This window comes from Perissodus microlepis, chromosome 18 (genome assembly GCF_051167445.1).
Source record: "Perissodus microlepis isolate ML-2025 ecotype Zambia chromosome 18, ASM5116744v1, whole genome shotgun sequence".
Taxonomy (NCBI): Eukaryota; Metazoa; Chordata; class Actinopteri; order Cichliformes; family Cichlidae; genus Perissodus; species Perissodus microlepis.
Window position 1 is genome coordinate 2,281,669 of NC_140478.1, and position 18,938 is coordinate 2,300,606.

An 18,938-nucleotide genomic window follows, 5' to 3' on the forward strand; every position below is an offset into this window, starting at 1 on the left:
TTGGGTCTTTCAACACCCTCCTTCTCTGGATCAAAAGCAGTTCAATGACATGAAAAGCTTACGGCACCTGGTATTCCCAGGCGGTCTCCCATCCAAGTACTAACCAAGCCCAACCCTGCTTAGCTTCCGAGATCAGACGAGAGCGGGCGTGCTCAGGGTGGTATGGCCGTAAGCTGCAGACCTCAGCACAAAGTGTCAATTTATGGAATCAAGTGGTGAGTTGGGCAGTACTTGAAGTTACGAAACACAACCCTCCAATTTAACTACATTGTTAATGGTAACTGCATGGTTGCCTAATACTCTAACCCAAGGACTCAATTTATCTTTTAACCAGCAGTACAGGCCCTGGTTTGGTGTAGATGGCCTCCACCAGCAGCACAGGACCTGGTGTGGTGTAGGTGGCCTCAGCCAGAAGCAAAGGCCCTGGTGGGGTGTATATGGCCTAAGCCAGAGCCACAGGCCCTGGTGTGGTGTAGATGGACTAAGCCAGCAGCGCAAGCCCTCGTGTAATGTAGATGGCCTCAGCCAGAAGCACAGGCCCTGGTGTGGTGTAGTTGGCCTCATCCAGTAGAGCAAGCCCTCGTGTGATGTATATGGCCTCATCCAGCAGCACAGGCCCTGGTGTGATTAAAATGGCCTCAACCAGCAACACAGGCCCTGGTGTGGGGTAGATGGCTTCAGCCAGAGCCACAGGCCCTGGTGTGGTGTAGTTGGCCTCAGCCAGAGCCACAGAACCTGGTGTGGTGTAGGTGGCCAAAGCCAGGAGCACAGGCCGTGGTGTGTTGTAGATGGCCTCAGCTAGCAGCACAGGACCTGGTGAGGTGGAGGTGGCTTCTTCCTGCAACTCAGGCCCTGGTGTGTTGTAGATGTTCTCAGCCGGAAGCAACGGTCCTCAGCCAGATGCAGACGCCCTGGTGTAATTTAGATGACCTATCTTAGCAGCACAGGCCCCGGTGTGGTGCGGATGGCCTCACCTGGCAGCACAAGACATTGCTGAAAACAGCCAAAAGGAATGTCGTTTATGTGCCCTCATTAATGGGCAGCTGCTTTGGGTCTTTCAACACCCTCCTTCTCTGGATCAAAAGCAGTTCAATGACATGAAAAGCTTACAGCACCTGGTATTCCCAGGCGGTCTCCCATCCAAGTACTAACCAAGCCCAACCCTGCTTAGCTTCCGAGATCAGACGAGAGCGGGCGTGCTCAGGGTGGTATGGCCGTAAGCTGCAGACCTCAGCACAAAGTGTCAATTTATGGAATCAAGTGGTGAGTTGGGCAGTACTTGAAGTTACGAAACACAACCCTCCAATTTAACTACATTGTTAATGGTAACTGCATGGTTGCCTAATACCCTAACCCAAGGACTCAATTTAGCTTTTAACCAGCAGTACAGGCCCTGGTTTGGTGTAGATGGCCTCCACGAGCAGCACAGGACCTGGTGTGGTGTAGGTGGCCTCAGCCAGAAGCAAAGGCCCTGGTGGGGTGTATATGGCCTAAGCCAGAGCCACAGGCCCTGGTGTGGTGTAGATGGACTAAGCCAGCAGCGCAAGCCCTTGTGTAATGTAGATGGCCTCAGCCAGAAGCACAGGCCCTGGTGTGGTGTAGTTGGCCTCATCCAGTAGAGCAAGCCCTCGTGTGATGTATATGGCCTCATCCAGCAGCACAGGCCCTGGTGTGATTAAAATGGCCTCAACCAGCAACACAGGCCCTGGTGTGGGGTAGATGGCTTCAGCCAGAGCCACAGGCCCTGGTGTGGTGTAGTTGGCCTCAGCCAGAGCCACAGAACCTGGTGTGGTGTAGGTGGCCAAAGCCAGGAGCACAGGCCGTGGTGTGTTGTAGATGGCCTCAGCTAGCTGCACAGGACCTGGTGAGGTGGAGGTGGCTTCTTCCTGCAACTCAGGCCCTGGTGTGTTGTAGATGTTCTCAGCCGGAAGCAACGGTCCTCAGCCAGATGCAGACGCCCTGGTGTAATTTAGATGACCTATCTTAGCAGCACAGGCCCCGGTGTGGTGCGGATGGCCTCACCTGGCAGCACAAGACATTGCTGAAAACAGCCAAAAGGAATGTCGTTTATGTGCCCTCATTAATGGGCAGCTGCTTTGGGTCTTTCAACACCCTCCTTCTCTGGATCAAAAGCAGTTCAATGACATGAAAAGCTTACGGCACCTGGTATTCCCAGGCGGTCTCCCATCCAAGTACTAACCAAGCCCAACCCTGCTTAGCTTCCGAGATCAGACGAGAGCGGGCGTGCTCAGGGTGGTATGGCCGTAAGCTGCAGACCTCAGCACAAAGTGTCAATTTATGGAATCAAGTGGTGAGTTGGGCAGTACTTGAAGTTACGAAACACAACCCTCCAATTTAACTACATTGTTAATGGTAACTGCATGGTTGCCTAATACTCTAACCCAAGGACTCAATTTAGCTTTTAACCAGCAGTACAGGCCCTGGTTTGGTGTAGATGGCCTCCACCAGCAGCACAGGACCTGGTGTGGTGTAGGTGGCCTCAGCCAGAAGCAAAGGCCCTGGTGGGGTGTATATGGCCTAAGCCAGAGCCACAGGCCCTGGTGTGGTGTAGATGGACTAAGCCAGCAGCGCAAGCCCTCGTGTAATGTAGATGGCCTCAGCCAGAAGCACAGGCCCTGGTGTGGTGTAGTTGGCCTCATCCAGTAGAGCAAGCCCTCGTGTGATGTATATGGCCTCATCCAGCAGCACAGGCCCTGGTGTGAATAAAATGGCCTCAACCAGCAACACAGGCCCTGGTGTGGGGTAGATGGCTTCAGCCAGAGCCACAGGCCCTGGTGTGGTGTAGTTGGCCTCAGCCAGAGCCACAGAACCTGGTGTGGTGTTGGTGGCCAAAGCCAGGAGCACAGGCCGTGGTGTGTTGTAGATGGCCTCAGCTAGCAGCACAGGACCTGGTGAGGTGGAGGTGGCTTCTTCCTGAAACTCAGGCCCTGGTGTGTTGTAGATGGCCTCAGCCGGAAGCACCGTTCCTCAGCCAGATGCAGACGCCCTGGTGTAATTTAGATGACCTATCTTAGCAGCACAGGCCCCGGTGTGGTGCGGATGGCCTCACCTGGCAGCACAAGACATTGCTGAAAACAGCCAAAAGGAATGTCGTTTATGTGCCCTCATTAATGGGCAGCTGCTTTGGGTCTTTCAACACCCTCCTTCTCTGGATCAAAAGCAGTTCAATGACATGAAAAGCTTACGGCACCTGGTATTCCCAGGCGGTCTCCCATCCAAGTACTAACCAAGCCCAACCCTGCTTAGCTTCCGAGATCAGACGAGAGCGGGCGTGCTCAGGGTGGTATGGCCATAAGCTGCAGATCTCAGCACAAAGTGTCAATTTATGGAATCAAGTGGTGAGTTGGGCAGTACTTGAAGTTACGAAACACAACCCTCCAATTTAACTACATTGTTAATGGTAACTGCATGGTTGCCTAATACCCTAACCCAAGGACTCAATTTTGCTTTTAACCAGCAGTACAGGCCCTGGTTTGGTGTAGATGGCCTCCACCAGCAGCACAGGACCTGGTGTGGTGTAGGTGGCCTCAGCCAGAAGCAAAGGCCCTGGTGGGGTGTATATGGCCTAAGCCAGAGCCACAGGCCCTGTTGTGGTGTAGATGGACTAAGCCAGCAGCGCAAGCCCTCGTGTAATGTAGATGGCCTCAGCCAGAAGCACAGGCCCTGGTGTGGTGTAGTTGGCCTCATCCAGTAGAGCAAGCCCTCGTGTGATGTATATGGCCTCATCCAGCAGCACAGGCCCTGGTGTGATTAAAATGGCCTCAACCAGCAACACAGGCCCTGGTGTGGGGTAGATGGCTTCAGCCAGAGCCACAGGCCCTGGTGTGGTGTAGTTGGCCTCAGCCAGAGCCACAGAACCTGGTGTGGTGTTGGTGGCCAAAGCCAGGAGCACAGGCCGTGGTGTGTTGTAGATGGCCTCAGCTAGCAGCACAGGACCTGGTGAGGTGGAGGTGGCTTCTTCCTGCAACTCAGGCCCTGGTGTGTTGTAGATGGCCTCAGCCGGAAGCACCGGTCCTCAGCCAGATGCACACGCCCTGGTGTAATTTAGATGACCTATCTTAGCAGCACAGGCCCCGGTGTGGTGCGGATGGCCTCACCTGGCAGCACAAGACATTGCTGAAAACAGCCAAAAGGAATGTCGTTTATGTGCCCTCATTAATGGGCAGCTGCTTTGGGTCTTTCAACACCCTCCTTCTCTGGATCAAAAGCAGTTCAATGACATGAAAAGCTTACAGCACCTGGTATTCCCAGGCGGTCTCCCATCCAAGTACTAACCAAGCCCAACCCTGCTTAGCTTCCGAGATCAGACGAGAGCGGGCGTGCTCAGGGTGGTATGGCCGTAAGCTGCAGACCTCAGCACAAAGTGTCAATTTATGGAATCAAGTGGTGAGTTGGGCAGTACTTGAAGTTACGAAACACAACCCTCCAATTTAACTACATTGTTAATGGTAACTGCATGGTTGCCTAATACCCTAACCCAAGGACTCAATTTTGCTTTTAACCAGCAGTACAGGCCCTGGTTTGGTGTAGATGGCCTCCACCAGCAGCACAGGACCTGGTGTGGTGTAGGTGGCCTCAGCCAGAAGCAAAGGCCCTGGTGGGGTGTATATGGCCTAAGCCAGAGCCACAGGCCCTGTTGTGGTGTAGATGGACTAAGCCAGCAGCGCAAGCCCTCGTGTAATGTAGATGGCCTCAGCCAGAAGCACAGGCCCTGGTGTGGTGTAGTTGGCCTCATCCAGTAGAGCAAGCCCTCGTGTGATGTATATGGCCTCATCCAGCAGCACAGGCCCTGGTGTGATTAAAATGGCCTCAACCAGCAACACAGGCCCTGGTGTGGGGTAGATGGCTTCAGCCAGAGCCACAGGCCCTGGTGTGGTGTAGTTGGCCTCAGCCAGAGCCACAGAACCTGGTGTGGTGTTGGTGGCCAAAGCCAGGAGCACAGGCCGTGGTGTGTTGTAGATGGCCTCAGCTAGCAGCACAGGACCTGGTGAGGTGGAGGTGGCTTCTTCCTGCAACTCAGGCCCTGGTGTGTTGTAGAAGGCCTCAGCCGGAAGCACCGGTCCTCAGCCAGATGCACACGCCCTGGTGTAATTTAGATGACCTATCTTAGCAGCACAGGCCCCGGTGTGGTGCGGATGGCCTCACCTGGCAGCACAAGACATTGCTGAAAACAGCCAAAAGGAATGTCGTTTATGTGCCCTCATTAATGGGCAGCTGCTTTGGGTCTTTCAACACCCTCCTTCTCTGGATCAAAAGCAGTTCAATGACATGAAAAGCTTACAGCACCTGGTATTCCCAGGCGGTCTACCATCCAAGTACTAACCAAGCCCAACCCTGCTTAGCTTCCGAGATCAGACGAGAGCGGGCGTGCTCAGGGTGGTATGGCCGTAAGCTGCAGACCTCAGCACAAAGTCTCAATTTATGGAATCAAGTGGTGAGTTGGGCAGTACTTGAAGTTACGAAACACAACCCTCCAATTTAACTACATTGTTAATGGTAACTGCATGGCTGCCTAATACCCTAACCCAAGGACTCAATTTAGCTTTTAACCAGCAGTACAGGCCCTGGTTTGGTGTAGATGGCCTCCACCAGCAGCACAGGACCTGGTGTGGTGTAGGTGGCCTCAGCCAGAAGCAAAGGCCCTGGTGGGGTGTATATGGCCTAAGCCAGAGCCACAGGCCCTGGTGTGGTGTAGATGGACTAAGCCAGCAGCGCAAGCCCTCGTGTAATGTAGATGGCCTCAGCCAGAAGCACAGGCCCTGGTGTGGTGTAGTTGGCCTCATCCAGTAGAGCAAGCCCTCGTGTGATGTATATGGCCTCATCCAGCAGCACAGGCCCTGGTGTGATTAAAATGGCCTCAACCAGCAACACAGGCCCTGGTGTGGGGTAGATGGCTTCAGCCAGAGCCACAGGCCCTGGTGTGGTGTTGGTGGCCTCAGCCAGAGCCACAGAACCTGGTGTGGTGTTGGTGGCCAAAGCCAGGAGCACAGGCCGTGGTGTGTTGTAGATGGCCTCAGCTAGCAGCACAGGACCTGGTGAGGTGGAGGTGGCTTCTTCCTGCAACTCAGGCCCTGGTGTGTTGTAGATGGCCTCAGCCGGAAGCACCGGTCCTCAGCCAGATGCACACGCCCTGGTGTAATTTAGATGACCTATCTTAGCAGCACAGGCCCCGGTGTGGTGCGGATGGCCTCACCTGGCAGCACAAGACATTGCTGAAAACAGCCAAAAGGAATGTCGTTTATGTGCCCTCATTAATGGGCAGCTGCTTTGGGTCTTTCAACACCCTCCTTCTCTGGATCAAAAGCAGTTCAATGACATGAAAAGCTTACAGCACCTGGTATTCCCAGGCGGTCTCCCATCCAAGTACTAACCAAGCCCAACCCTGCTTAGCTTCCGAGATCAGACGAGAGCGGGCGTGCTCAGGGTGGTATGGCCGTAAGCTGCAGACCTCAGCACAAAGTGTCAATTTATGGAATCAAGTGGTGAGTTGGGCAGTACTTGAAGTTACGAAACACAACCCTCCAATTTAACTACATTGTTAATGGTAACTGCATGGTTGCCTAATACTCTAACCCAAGGACTCAATTTAGCTTTTAACCAGCAGTACAGGCCCTGGTTTGGTGTAGATGGCCTCCACCAGCAGCACAGGACCTGGTGTGGTGTAGGTGGCCTCAGCCAGAAGCAAAGGCCCTGGTGGGGTGTATATGGCCTAAGCCAGAGCCACAGGCCCTGGTGTGGTGTAGATGGACTAAGCCAGCAGCGCAAGCCCTCGTGTAATGTAGATGGCCTCAGCCAGAAGCACAGGCCCTGGTGTGGTGTAGTTGGCCTCATCCAGTAGAGCAAGCCCTCGTGTGATGTATATGGCCTCATCCAGCAGCACAGGCCCTGGTGTGAATAAAATGGCCTCAACCAGCAACACAGGCCCTGGTGTGGGGTAGATGGCTTCAGCCAGAGCCACAGGCCCTGGTGTGGTGTAGTTGGCCTCAGCCAGAGCCACAGAACCTGGTGTGGTGTTGGTGGCCAAAGCCAGGAGCACAGGCCGTGGTGTGTTGTAGATGGCCTCAGCTAGCAGCACAGGACCTGGTGAGGTGGAGGTGGCTTCTTCCTGAAACTCAGGCCCTGGTGTGTTGTAGATGGCCTCAGCCGGAAGCACCGTTCCTCAGCCAGATGCAGACGCCCTGGTGTAATTTAGATGACCTATCTTAGCAGCACAGGCCCCGGTGTGGTGCGGATGGCCTCACCTGGCAGCACAAGACATTGCTGAAAACAGCCAAAAGGAATGTCGTTTATGTGCCCTCATTAATGGGCAGCTGCTTTGGGTCTTTCAACACCCTCCTTCTCTGGATCAAAAGCAGTTCAATGACATGAAAAGCTTACGGCACCTGGTATTCCCAGGCGGTCTCCCATCCAAGTACTAACCAAGCCCAACCCTGCTTAGCTTCCGAGATCAGACGAGAGCGGGCGTGCTCAGGGTGGTATGGCCGTAAGCTGCAGACCTCAGCACAAAGTGTCAATTTATGGAATCAAGTGGTGAGTTGGGCAGTACTTGAAGTTACGAAACACAACCCTCCAATTTAACTACATTGTTAATGGTAACTGCATGGTTGCCTAATACCCTAACCCAAGGACTCAATTTTGCTTTTAACCAGCAGTACAGGCCCTGGTTTGGTGTAGATGGCCTCCACCAGCAGCACAGGACCTGGTGTGGTGTAGGTGGCCTCAGCCAGAAGCAAAGGCCCTGGTGGGGTGTATATGGCCTAAGCCAGAGCCACAGGCCCTGGTGTGGTGTAGATGGACTAAGCCAGCAGCGCAAGCCCTCGTGTAATGTAGATGGCCTCAGCCAGAAGCACAGGCCCTGGTGTGGTGTAGTTGGCCTCATCCAGTAGAGCAAGCCCTCGTGTGATGTATATGGCCTCATCCAGCAGCACAGGCCCTGGTGTGATTAAAATGGCCTCAACCAGCAACACAGGCCCTGGTGTGGGGTAGATGGCTTCAGCCAGAGCCACAGGCCCTGGTGTGGTGTTGGTGGCCTCAGCCAGAGCCACAGAACCTGGTGTGGTGTTGGTGGCCAAAGCCAGGAGCACAGGCCGTGGTGTGTTGTAGATGGCCTCAGCTAGCAGCACAGGACCTGGTGAGGTGGAGGTGGCTTCTTCCTGCAACTCAGGCCCTGGTGTGTTGTAGATGGCCTCAGCCGGAAGCACCGGTCCTCAGCCAGATGCACACGCCCTGGTGTAATTTAGATGACCTATCTTAGCAGCACAGGCCCCGGTGTGGTGCGGATGGCCTCACCTGGCAGCACAAGACATTGCTGAAAACAGCCAAAAGGAATGTCGTTTATGTGCCCTCATTAATGGGCAGCTGCTTTGGGTCTTTCAACACCCTCCTTCTCTGGATCAAAAGCAGTTCAATGACATGAAAAGCTTACAGCACCTGGTATTCCCAGGCGGTCTCCCATCCAAGTACTAACCAAGCCCAACCCTGCTTAGCTTCCGAGATCAGACGAGAGCGGGCGTGCTCAGGGTGGTATGGCCGTAAGCTGCAGACCTCAGCACAAAGTGTCAATTTATGGAATCAAGTGGTGAGTTGGGCAGTACTTGAAGTTACGAAACACAACCCTCCAATTTAACTACATTGTTAATGGTAACTGCATGGTTGCCTAATACTCTAACCCAAGGACTCAATTTAGCTTTTAACCAGCAGTACAGGCCCTGGTTTGGTGTAGATGGCCTCCACCAGCAGCACAGGACCTGGTGTGGTGTAGGTGGCCTCAGCCAGAAGCAAAGGCCCTGGTGGGGTGTATATGGCCTAAGCCAGAGCCACAGGCCCTGGTGTGGTGTAGATGGACTAAGCCAGCAGCGCAAGCCCTCGTGTAATGTAGATGGCCTCAGCCAGAAGCACAGGCCCTGGTGTGGTGTAGTTGGCCTCATCCAGTAGAGCAAGCCCTCGTGTGATGTATATGGCCTCATCCAGCAGCACAGGCCCTGGTGTGAATAAAATGGCCTCAACCAGCAACACAGGCCCTGGTGTGGGGTAGATGGCTTCAGCCAGAGCCACAGGCCCTGGTGTGGTGTAGTTGGCCTCAGCCAGAGCCACAGAACCTGGTGTGGTGTTGGTGGCCAAAGCCAGGAGCACAGGCCGTGGTGTGTTGTAGATGGCCTCAGCTAGCAGCACAGGACCTGGTGAGGTGGAGGTGGCTTCTTCCTGAAACTCAGGCCCTGGTGTGTTGTAGATGGCCTCAGCCGGAAGCACCGTTCCTCAGCCAGATGCAGACGCCCTGGTGTAATTTAGATGACCTATCTTAGCAGCACAGGCCCCGGTGTGGTGCGGATGGCCTCACCTGGCAGCACAAGACATTGCTGAAAACAGCCAAAAGGAATGTCGTTTATGTGCCCTCATTAATGGGCAGCTGCTTTGGGTCTTTCAACACCCTCCTTCTCTGGATCAAAAGCAGTTCAATGACATGAAAAGCTTACGGCACCTGGTATTCCCAGGCGGTCTCCCATCCAAGTACTAACCAAGCCCAACCCTGCTTAGCTTCCGAGATCAGACGAGAGCGGGCGTGCTCAGGGTGGTATGGCCGTAAGCTGCAGACCTCAGCACAAAGTGTCAATTTATGGAATCAAGTGGTGAGTTGGGCAGTACTTGAAGTTACGAAACACAACCCTCCAATTTAACTACATTGTTAATGGTAACTGCATGGTTGCCTAATACCCTAACCCAAGGACTCAATTTTGCTTTTAACCAGCAGTACAGGCCCTGGTTTGGTGTAGATGGCCTCCACCAGCAGCACAGGACCTGGTGTGGTGTAGGTGGCCTCAGCCAGAAGCAAAGGCCCTGGTGGGGTGTATATGGCCTAAGCCAGAGCCACAGGCCCTGTTGTGGTGTAGATGGACTAAGCCAGCAGCGCAAGCCCTCGTGTAATGTAGATGGCCTCAGCCAGAAGCACAGGCCCTGGTGTGGTGTAGTTGGCCTCATCCAGTAGAGCAAGCCCTCGTGTGATGTATATGGCCTCATCCAGCAGCACAGGCCCTGGTGTGATTAAAATGGCCTCAACCAGCAACACAGGCCCTGGTGTGGGGTAGATGGCTTCAGCCAGAGCCACAGGCCCTGGTGTGGTGTAGTTGGCCTCAGCCAGAGCCACAGAACCTGGTGTGGTGTTGGTGGCCAAAGCCAGGAGCACAGGCCGTGGTGTGTTGTAGATGGCCTCAGCCGGAAGCACCGGTCCTCAGCCAGATGCACACGCCCTGGTGTAATTTAGATGACCTATCTTAGCAGCAAAGGCCCCGGTGTGGTGCGGATGGCCTCACCTGGCAGCACAAGACATTGCTGAAAACAGCCAAAAGGAATGTCGTTTATGTGCCCTCATTAATGGGCAGCTGCTTTGGGTCTTTCAACACCCTCCTTCTCTGTATCAAAAGCAGTTCAATGACATGAAAAGCTTACGGCACCTGGTATTCCCAGGCGGTCTCCCATCCAAGTACTAACCGAGCCCAACCCTGCTTAGCTTCCGAGATCAGACGAGAGCGGGCGTGCTCAGGGTGGTATGGCCGTAAGCTGCAGACCTCAGCACAAAGTGTCAATTTATGGAATCAAGTGGTGAGTTGGGCAGTACTTGAAGTTACGAAACACAACCCTCCAATTTAACTACATTGTTAATGGTAACTGCATGGTTGCCTAATACCCTAACCCAAGGACTCAATTTTGCTTTTAACCAGCAGTACAGGCCCTGGTTTGGTGTAGATGGCCTCCACCAGCAGCACAGGACCTGGTGTGGTGTAGGTGGCCTCAGCCAGAAGCAAAGGCCCTGGTGGGGTGTATATGGCCTAAGCCAGAGCCACAGGCCCTGTTGTGGTGTAGATGGACTAAGCCAGCAGCGCAAGCCCTCGTGTAATGTAGATGGCCTCAGCCAGAAGCACAGGCCCTGGTGTGGTGTAGTTGGCCTCATCCAGTAGAGCAAGCCCTCGTGTGATGTATATGGCCTCATCCAGCAGCACAGGCCCTGGTGTGATTAAAATGGCCTCAACCAGCAACACAGGCCCTGGTGTGGGGTAGATGGCTTCAGCCAGAGCCACAGGCCCTGGTGTGGTGTAGTTGGCCTCAGCCAGAGCCACAGAACCTGGTGTGGTGTTGGTGGCCAAAGCCAGGAGCACAGGCCCTGGTGTGTTGTAGATGGCCTCAGCCGGAAGCACCGGTCCTCAGCCAGATGCACACGCCCTGGTGTAATTTAGATGACCTATCTTAGCAGCAAAGGCCCCGGTGTGGTGCGGATGGCCTCACCTGGCAGCACAAGACATTGCTGAAAACAGCCAAAAGGAATGTCGTTTATGTGCCCTCATTAATGGGCAGCTGCTTTGGGTCTTTCAACACCCTCCTTCTCTGGATCAAAAGCAGTTCAATGACATGAAAAGCTTACGGCACCTGGTATTCCCAGGCGGTCTCCCATCCAAGTACTAACCAAGCCCAACCCTGCTTAGCTTCCGAGATCAGACGAGAGCGGGCGTGCTCAGGGTGGTATGGCCGTAAGCTGCAGACCTCAGCACAAAGTGTCAATTTATGGAATCAAGTGGTGAGTTGGGCAGTACTTGAAGTTACGAAACACAACCCTCCAATTTAACTACATTGTTAATGGTAACTGCATGGTTGCCTAATACCCTAACCCAAGGACTCAATTTTGCTTTTAACCAGCAGTACAGGCCCTGGTTTGGTGTAGATGGCCTCCACCAGCAGCACAGGACCTGGTGTGGTGTAGGTGGCCTCAGCCAGAAGCAAAGGCCCTGGTGGGGTGTATATGGCCTAAGCCAGAGCCACAGGCCCTGTTGTGGTGTAGATGGACTAAGCCAGCAGCGCAAGCCCTCGTGTAATGTAGATGGCCTCAGCCAGAAGCACAGGCCCTGGTGTGGTGTAGTTGGCCTCATCCAGTAGAGCAAGCCCTCGTGTGATGTATATGGCCTCATCCAGCAGCACAGGCCCTGGTGTGATTAAAATGGCCTCAACCAGCAACACAGGCCCTGGTGTGGGGTAGATGGCTTCAGCCAGAGCCACAGGCCCTGGTGTGGTGTAGTTGGCCTCAGCCAGAGCCACAGAACCTGGTGTGGTGTTGGTGGCCAAAGCCAGGAGCACAGGCCGTGGTGTGTTGTAGATGGCCTCAGCTAGCAGCACAGGACCTGGTGAGGTGGAGGTGGCTTCTTCCTGAAACTCAGGCCCTGGTGTGTTGTAGATGGCCTCAGCCGGAAGCACCGGTCCTCAGCCAGATGCACACGCCCTGGTGTAATTTAGATGACCTATCTTAGCAGCACAGGCCCCGGTGTGGTGCGGATGGCCTCACCTGGCAGCACAAGACATTGCTGAAAACAGCCAAAAGGAATGTCGTTTATGTGCCCTCATTAATGGGCAGCTGCTTTGGGTCTTTCAACACCCTCCTTCTCTGGATCAAAAGCAGTTCAATGACATGAAAAGCTTACGGCACCTGGTATTCCCAGGCGGTCTCCCATCCAAGTACTAACCAAGCCCAACCCTGCTTAGCTTCCGAGATCAGACGAGAGCGGGCGTGCTCAGGGTGGTATGGCCGTAAGCTGCAGACCTCAGCACAAAGTGTCAATTTATGGAATCAAGTGGTGAGTTGGGCAGTACTTGAAGTTACGAAACACAACCCTCCAATTTAACTACATTGTTAATGGTAACTGCATGGTTGCCTAATACTCTAACCCAAGGACTCAATTTATCTTTTAACCAGCAGTACAGGCCCTGGTTTGGTGTAGATGGCCTCCACCAGCAGCACAGGACCTGGTGTGGTGTAGGTGGCCTCAGCCAGAAGCAAAGGCCCTGGTGGGGTGTATATGGCCTAAGCCAGAGCCACAGGCCCTGGTGTGGTGTAGATGGACTAAGCCAGCAGCGCAAGCCCTCGTGTAATGTAGATTGCCTCAGCCAGAAGCACAGGCCCTGGTGTGGTGTAGTTGGCCTCATCCAGTAGAGCAAGCCCTCGTGTGATGTATATGGCCTCATCCAGCAGCACAGGCCCTGGTGTGATTAAAATGGCCTCAACCAGCAACACAGGCCCTGGTGTGGGGTAGATGGCTTCAGCCAGAGCCACAGGCCCTGGTGTGGTGTAGTTGGCCTCAGCCAGAGCCACAGAACCTGGTGTGGTGTAGGTGGCCAAAGCCAGGAGCACAGGCCGTGGTGTGTTTTAGATGGCCTCAGCTAGCTGCACAGGACCTGGTGAGGTGGAGGTGGCTTCTTCCTGCAACTCAGGCCCTGGTGTGTTGTAGATGTTCTCAGCCGGAAGCAACGGTCCTCAGCCAGATGCACACGCCCTGGTGTAATTTAGATGACCTATCATAGCAGCACAGGCCCCGGTGTGGTGCGGATGGCCTCACCTGGCAGCACAAGACATTGCTGAAAACAGCCAAAAGGAATGTCGTTTATGTGCCCTCATTAATGGGCAGCTGCTTTGGGTCTTTCAACACCCTCCTTCTCTGGATCAAAAGCAGTTCAATGACATGAAAAGCTTACAGCACCTGGTATTCCCAGGCGGTCTCCCATCCAAGTACTAACCAAGCCCAACCCTGCTTAACTTCCGAGATCAGACGAGAGCGGGCGTGCTCAGGGTGGTATGGCCGTAAGCTGCAGACCTCAGCACAAAGTGTCAATTTATGGAATCAAGTGGTGAGTTGGGCAGTACTTGAAGTTACGAAACACAACCCTCCAATTTAACTACATTGTTAATGGTAACTGCATGGTTGCCTAATACCCTAACCCAAGGACTCAATTTAGCTTTTAACCAGCAGTACAGGCCCTGGTTTGGTGTAGATGGCCTCCACCAGCAGCACAGGACCTGGTGTGGTGTAGGTGGCCTCAGCCAGAAGCAAAGGCCCTGGTGGGGTGTATATGGCCTAAGCCAGAGCCACAGGCCCTGTTGTGGTGTAGATGGACTAAGCCAGCAGCGCAAGCCCTCGTGTAATGTAGATGGCCTCAGCCAGAAGCACAGGCCCTGGTGTGGTGTAGTTGGCCTCATCCAGTAGAGCAAGCCCTCGTGTGATGTATATGGCCTCATCCAGCAGCACAGGCCCTGGTGTGATTAAAATGGCCTCAACCAGCAACACAGGCCCTGGTGTGGGGTAGATGGCTTCAGCCAGAGCCACAGGCCCTGGTGTGGTGTAGTTGGCCTCAGCCAGAGCCACAGAACCTGGTGTGGTGTTGGTGGCCAAAGCCAGGAGCACAGGCCGTGGTGTGTTGTAGATGGCCTCAGCTAGCAGCACAGGACCTGGTGAGGTGGAGGTGGCTTCTTCCTGCAACTCAGGCCCTGGTGTGTTGTAGAAGGCCTCAGCCGGAAGCACCGGTCCTCAGCCAGATGCACACGCCCTGGTGTAATTTAGATGACCTATCTTAGCAGCACAGGCCCCGGTGTGGTGCGGATGGCCTCACCTGGCAGCACAAGACATTGCTGAAAACAGCCAAAAGGAATGTCGTTTATGTGCCCTCATTAATGGGCAGCTGCTTTGGGTCTTTCAACACCCTCCTTCTCTGGATCAAAAGCAGTTCAATGACATGAAAAGCTTACGGCACCTGGTATTCCCAGGCGGTCTCCCATCCAAGTACTAACCAAGCCCAACCCTGCTTAGCTTCCGAGATCAGACGAGAGCGGGCGTGCTCAGGGTGGTATGGCCGTAAGCTGCAGACCTCAGCACAAAGTGTCAATTTATGGAATCAAGTGGTGAGTTGGGCAGTACTTGAAGTTACGAAACACAACCCTCCAATTTAACTACATTGTTAATGGTAACTGCATGGTTGCCTAATACTCTAACCCAAGGACTCAATTTATCTTTTAACCAGCAGTACAGGCCCTGGTTTGGTGTAGATGGCCTCCACCAGCAGCACAGGACCTGGTGTGGTGTAGGTGGCCTCAGCCAGAAGCAAAGGCCCTGGTGGGGTGTATATGGCCTAAGCCAGAGCCACAGGCCCTGGTGTGGTGTAGATGGACTAAGCCAGCAGCGCAAGCCCTCGTGTAATGTAGATTGCCTCAGCCAGAAGCACAGGCCCTGGTGTGGTGTAGTTGGCCTCATCCAGTAGAGCAAGCCCTCGTGTGATGTATATGGCCTCATCCAGCAGCACAGGCCCTGGTGTGATTAAAATGGCCTCAACCAGCAACACAGGCCCTGGTGTGGGGTAGATGGCTTCAGCCAGAGCCACAGGCCCTGGTGTGGTGTAGTTGGCCTCAGCCAGAGCCACAGAACCTGGTGTGGTGTAGGTGGCCAAAGCCAGGAGCACAGGCCGTGGTGTGTTGTAGATGGCCTCAGCTAGCTGCACAGGACCTGGTGAGGTGGAGGTGGCTTCTTCCTGCAACTCAGGCCCTGGTGTGTTGTAGATGTTCTCAGCCGGAAGCAACGGTCCTCAGCCAGACGCACACGCCCTGGTGTAATTTAGATGACCTATCATAGCAGCACAGGCCCCGGTGTGGTGCGGATGGCCTCACCTGGCAGCACAAGACATTGCTGAAAACAGCCAAAAGGAATGTCGTTTATGTGCCCTCATTAATGGGCAGCTGCTTTGGGTCTTTCAACACCCTCCTTCTCTGGATCAAAAGCAGTTCAATGACATGAAAAGCTTACAGCACCTGGTATTCCCAGGCGGTCTCCCATCCAAGTACTAACCAAGCCCAACCCTGCTTAACTTCCGAGATCAGACGAGAGCGGGCGTGCTCAGGGTGGTATGGCCGTAAGCTGCAGACCTCAGCACAAAGTGTCAATTTATGGAATCAAGTGGTGAGTTGGGCAGTACTTGAAGTTACGAAACACAACCCTCCAATTTAACTACATTGTTAATGGTAACTGCATGGTTGCCTAATACCCTAACCCAAGGACTCAATTTAGCTTTTAACCAGCAGTACAGGCCCTGGTTTGGTGTAGATGGCCTCCACCAGCAGCACAGGACCTGGTGTGGTGTAGGTGGCCTCAGCCAGAAGCAAAGGCCCTGGTGGGGTGTATATGGCCTAAGCCAGAGCCACAGGCCCTGTTGTGGTGTAGATGGACTAAGCCAGCAGCGCAAGCCCTCGTGTAATGTAGATGGCCTCAGCCAGAAGCACAGGCCCTGGTGTGGTGTAGTTGGCCTCATCCAGTAGAGCAAGCCCTCGTGTGATGTATATGGCCTCATCCAGCAGCACAGGCCCTGGTGTGATTAAAATGGCCTCAACCAGCAACACAGGCCCTGGTGTGGGGTAGATGGCTTCAGCCAGAGCCACAGGCCCTGGTGTGGTGTAGTTGGCCTCAGCCAGAGCCACAGAACCTGGTGTGGTGTTGGTGGCCAAAGCCAGGAGCACAGGCCGTGGTGTGTTGTAGATGGCCTCAGCTAGCAGCACAGGACCTGGTGAGGTGGAGGTGGCTTCTTCCTGCAACTCAGGCCCTGGTGTGTTGTAGAAGGCCTCAGCCGGAAGCACCGGTCCTCAGCCAGATGCACACGCCCTGGTGTAATTTAGATGACCTATCTTAGCAGCACAGGCCCCGGTGTGGTGCGGATGGCCTCACCTGGCAGCACAAGACATTGCTGAAAACAGCCAAAAGGAATGTCGTTTATGTGCCCTCATTAATGGGCAGCTGCTTTGGGTCTTTCAACACCCTCCTTCTCTGGATCAAAAGCAGTTCAATGACATGAAAAGCTTACAGCACCTGGTATTCCCAGGCGGTCTCCCATCCAAGTACTAACCAAGCCCAACCCTGCTTAGCTTCCGAGATCAGACGAGAGCGGGCGTGCTCAGGGTGGTATGGCCGTAAGCTGCAGACCACAGCACAAAGTGTCAATTTATGGAATCAAGTGGTGAGTTGGGCAGTACTTGAAGTTACGAAACACAACCCTCCAATTTAACTACATTGTTAATGGTAACTGCATGGTTGCCTAATACCCTAACCCAAGGACTCAATTTAGCTTTTAACCAGCAGTACAGGCCCTGGTTTGGTGTAGATGGCCTCCACCAGCAGCACAGGACCTGGTGTGGTGTAGGTGGCCTCAGCCAGAAGCAAAGGCCCTGGTGGGGTGTATATGGCCTAAGCCAGAGCCACAGGCCCTGGTGTGGTGTAGATGGACTAAGCCAGCAGCGCAAGCCCTCGTGTAATGTAGATGGCCTCAGCCAGAAGCACAGGCCCTGGTGTGGTGTAGTTGGCCTCATCCAGTAGAGCAAGCCCTCGTGTGATGTATATGGCCTCATCCAGCAGCACAGGCCCTGGTGTGATTAAAATGGCCTCAACCAGCAACACAGGCCCTGGTGTGGGGTAGATGGCTTCAGCCAGAGCCACAGGCCCTGGTGTGGTGTTGGTGGCCTCAGCCAGAGCCACAGAACCTGGTGTGGTGTTGGTGGCCAAAGCCAGGAGCACAGGCCGTGGTGTGTTGTAGATGGCCTCAGCTAGCAGCACAGGACCTGGTGAGGTGGAGGTGGCTTCTTCCTGAAACTCAGGCCCTGGTGTGTTGTAGATGGCCTCAGCCGGAAGCACCGGTCCTCAGCCAGATGCACACGCCCTGGTGTAATTTAGATGACCTATCTTAGCAGCACAGGCCCCGGTGTGGTGCGGATGGCCTCACCTGGCAGCACAAGACATTGCTGAAAACAGCCAAAAGGAATGTCGTTTATGTGCCCTCATTAATGGGCAGCTGCTTTGGGTCTTTCAACACCCTCCTTCTCTGGATCAAAAGCAGTTCAATGACATGAAAAGCTTACGGCACCTGGTATTCCCAGGCGGTCTCCCATCCAAGTACTAACCAAGCCCAACCCTGCTTAGCTTCCGAGATCAGACGAGAGCGGGCGTGCTCAGGGTGGTATGGCCGTAAGCTGCAGACCTCAGCACAAAGTGTCAATTTATGGAATCAAGTGGTGAGTTGGGCAGTACTTGAAGTTACGAAACACAACCCTCCAATTTAACTACATTGTTAATGGTAACTGCATGGTTGCCTAATACTCTAACCCAAGGACTCAATTTATCTTTTAACCAGCAGTACAGGCCCTGGTTTGGTGTAGATGGCCTCCACCAGCAGCACAGGACCTGGTGTGGTGTAGGTGGCCTCAGCCAGAAGCAAAGGCCCTGGTGGGGTGTATATGGCCTAAGCCAGAGCCACAGGCCCTGGTGTGGTGTAGATGGACTAAGCCAGCAGCGCAAGCCCTCGTGTAATGTAGATGGCCTCAGCCAGAAGCACAGGCCCTGGTGTGGTGTAGTTGGCCTCATCCAGTAGAGCAAGCCCTCGTGTGATGTATATGGCCTCATCCAGCAGCACAGGCCCTGGTGTGATTAAAATGGCCTCAACCAGCAACACAGGCCCTGGTGTGGGGTAGATGGCTTCAGCCAGAGCCACAGGCCCTGGTGTGGTGTAGTTGGCCTCAGCCAGAGCCACAGAACCTGGTGTGGTGTAGGTGGCCAAAGCCAGGAGCACAGGCCGTGGTGTGTTGTAGATGGCCTCAGCTAGCAGCACAGGACCTGGTGAGGTGGAGGTGGCTTCTTCCTGCAACTCAGGCCCTGGTGTGATTAAAATGGCCTCAACCAGCAACACAGGCCCTGGTGTGGGGTAGATGGCTTCAGCCAGAGCCACAGGCCCTGGTGTGGTGTAGTTGGCCTCAGCCAGAGCCACAGAACCTGGTGTGGTGTAGGTGGCCAAAGCCAGGAGCACAGGCCGTGGTGTGTTGTAGATGGCCTCAGCTAGCAGCACAGGACCTGGTGAGGTGGAGGTGGCTTCTTCCTGCAACTCAGGCCCTGGTGTGTTGTAGATGTTCTCAGCCGGAAGCAACGGTCCTCAGCCAGATGCAGACGCCCTGGTGTAATTTAGATGACCTATCTTAGCAGCACAGGCCCCGGTGTGGTGCGGATGGCCTCACCTGGCAGCACAAGACATTGCTGAAAACAGCCAAAAGGAATGTCGTTTATGTGCCCTCATTAATGGGCAGC

General features: G+C 54.2%; 18 non-coding genes across 18 annotated transcripts; all 18 read right to left on the bottom strand.

Annotated features, from left to right (window-relative positions):
- Positions 1 to 55: 55 nt before the first annotated feature.
- Positions 56 to 174, bottom strand: LOC146366923 (5S ribosomal RNA). Its single transcript, XR_014798457.1, has one exon. It is a non-coding gene; the product is annotated as a 5S ribosomal RNA (ribosomal RNA).
- A 929-nt stretch (positions 175 to 1,103) lies between these two features.
- Positions 1,104 to 1,222, bottom strand: LOC146366924 (5S ribosomal RNA). Its single transcript, XR_014797838.1, has one exon. It is a non-coding gene; the product is annotated as a 5S ribosomal RNA (ribosomal RNA).
- Positions 1,223 to 2,151: 929 nt separating this feature from the next.
- LOC146366925 (5S ribosomal RNA) lies at positions 2,152 to 2,270 on the bottom strand. The gene has a single exon (XR_014798458.1). It is a non-coding gene; the product is annotated as a 5S ribosomal RNA (ribosomal RNA).
- A 929-nt stretch (positions 2,271 to 3,199) lies between these two features.
- Positions 3,200 to 3,318, bottom strand: LOC146366926 (5S ribosomal RNA). The gene has a single exon (XR_014797876.1). It is a non-coding gene; the product is annotated as a 5S ribosomal RNA (ribosomal RNA).
- A 929-nt stretch (positions 3,319 to 4,247) lies between these two features.
- On the bottom strand, positions 4,248 to 4,366 carry LOC146366927 (5S ribosomal RNA). The gene has a single exon (XR_014797839.1). It is a non-coding gene; the product is annotated as a 5S ribosomal RNA (ribosomal RNA).
- A 929-nt stretch (positions 4,367 to 5,295) lies between these two features.
- Positions 5,296 to 5,414, bottom strand: LOC146366928 (5S ribosomal RNA). The gene has a single exon (XR_014797947.1). It is a non-coding gene; the product is annotated as a 5S ribosomal RNA (ribosomal RNA).
- Positions 5,415 to 6,343: 929 nt separating this feature from the next.
- LOC146366929 (5S ribosomal RNA) lies at positions 6,344 to 6,462 on the bottom strand. The gene has a single exon (XR_014797840.1). It is a non-coding gene; the product is annotated as a 5S ribosomal RNA (ribosomal RNA).
- A 929-nt stretch (positions 6,463 to 7,391) lies between these two features.
- On the bottom strand, positions 7,392 to 7,510 carry LOC146366930 (5S ribosomal RNA). The gene has a single exon (XR_014798459.1). It is a non-coding gene; the product is annotated as a 5S ribosomal RNA (ribosomal RNA).
- A 929-nt stretch (positions 7,511 to 8,439) lies between these two features.
- Positions 8,440 to 8,558, bottom strand: LOC146366931 (5S ribosomal RNA). The gene has a single exon (XR_014797841.1). It is a non-coding gene; the product is annotated as a 5S ribosomal RNA (ribosomal RNA).
- A 929-nt stretch (positions 8,559 to 9,487) lies between these two features.
- LOC146366932 (5S ribosomal RNA) lies at positions 9,488 to 9,606 on the bottom strand. Its single transcript, XR_014798460.1, has one exon. It is a non-coding gene; the product is annotated as a 5S ribosomal RNA (ribosomal RNA).
- Positions 9,607 to 10,457: 851 nt separating this feature from the next.
- On the bottom strand, positions 10,458 to 10,576 carry LOC146366933 (5S ribosomal RNA). Its single transcript, XR_014798476.1, has one exon. It is a non-coding gene; the product is annotated as a 5S ribosomal RNA (ribosomal RNA).
- Positions 10,577 to 11,427: 851 nt separating this feature from the next.
- On the bottom strand, positions 11,428 to 11,546 carry LOC146366934 (5S ribosomal RNA). Its single transcript, XR_014798461.1, has one exon. It is a non-coding gene; the product is annotated as a 5S ribosomal RNA (ribosomal RNA).
- A 929-nt stretch (positions 11,547 to 12,475) lies between these two features.
- Positions 12,476 to 12,594, bottom strand: LOC146366935 (5S ribosomal RNA). The gene has a single exon (XR_014798462.1). It is a non-coding gene; the product is annotated as a 5S ribosomal RNA (ribosomal RNA).
- Positions 12,595 to 13,523: 929 nt separating this feature from the next.
- LOC146366936 (5S ribosomal RNA) lies at positions 13,524 to 13,642 on the bottom strand. The gene has a single exon (XR_014798352.1). It is a non-coding gene; the product is annotated as a 5S ribosomal RNA (ribosomal RNA).
- A 929-nt stretch (positions 13,643 to 14,571) lies between these two features.
- LOC146366937 (5S ribosomal RNA) lies at positions 14,572 to 14,690 on the bottom strand. The gene has a single exon (XR_014798463.1). It is a non-coding gene; the product is annotated as a 5S ribosomal RNA (ribosomal RNA).
- A 929-nt stretch (positions 14,691 to 15,619) lies between these two features.
- LOC146366938 (5S ribosomal RNA) lies at positions 15,620 to 15,738 on the bottom strand. The gene has a single exon (XR_014798353.1). It is a non-coding gene; the product is annotated as a 5S ribosomal RNA (ribosomal RNA).
- Positions 15,739 to 16,667: 929 nt separating this feature from the next.
- Positions 16,668 to 16,786, bottom strand: LOC146366939 (5S ribosomal RNA). Its single transcript, XR_014797842.1, has one exon. It is a non-coding gene; the product is annotated as a 5S ribosomal RNA (ribosomal RNA).
- Positions 16,787 to 17,715: 929 nt separating this feature from the next.
- Positions 17,716 to 17,834, bottom strand: LOC146366940 (5S ribosomal RNA). Its single transcript, XR_014798464.1, has one exon. It is a non-coding gene; the product is annotated as a 5S ribosomal RNA (ribosomal RNA).
- Positions 17,835 to 18,938: the final 1,104 nt, after the last annotated feature.